The following is a 632-nucleotide window of genomic DNA, read 5'->3' as shown; positions in this document are numbered from 1 at the left end:
GAGGCGCCCCCACCGGTGTTATTTCAGATGTAAATCCTCCCTTATCCAAGGGAATTTGCATCGCATTGACTCAATCTCTGGAAAGACCAGAGATTCTGCCGGAAGGGGATTAGACAAGAAGCTTCTATCGATAGACATTACAGGTCTGTTTTCTGGTCTTTGTGATGGAGGGTTTCTGTCTGTATGAGAAGGGATGATTTATGTAAAAAATATTTGTATCTATAAAATACATAATTGCGTGTATGTTTTGAATTTATAATTAAAGAAGGTTTTTTTTATGTATAAGATGGAATAAATTCGTTAGACCGAGAAGCTTATATTGAGAGAAAATTACAAGCCTAGAGTCGAGTCTCGTGATTTGAGGATTTTGTATATATAACAAGAAAAAATGTTTTTTTAAATGAGAAGGAAGAATTGTCTATATACGAAGGAATAATTTGTATAAATAAGAAGTAATAAATTGTTTATATGAGAAAGAATAACATATGGGAAGAAATAATTTGTGTATATATGAAGGGACTATCTGTATAAAGCAATAATCTATAAATAGAAGGAATAATTTGTATTAATAAGAAATAATTTGTACAGACAAGAAGGAATAATTTTCATAAATAAAAGAAATAATTTGTAAA

The sequence above is a fragment of the Penaeus monodon genome, chromosome 29 (assembly GCF_015228065.2).
Source record: "Penaeus monodon isolate SGIC_2016 chromosome 29, NSTDA_Pmon_1, whole genome shotgun sequence".
NCBI lineage: Eukaryota > Metazoa > Arthropoda > Malacostraca > Decapoda > Penaeidae > Penaeus > Penaeus monodon.
The sequence above is the reverse complement of the archived record's forward strand: the minus strand, read 5'-3'. Positions refer to the sequence as shown.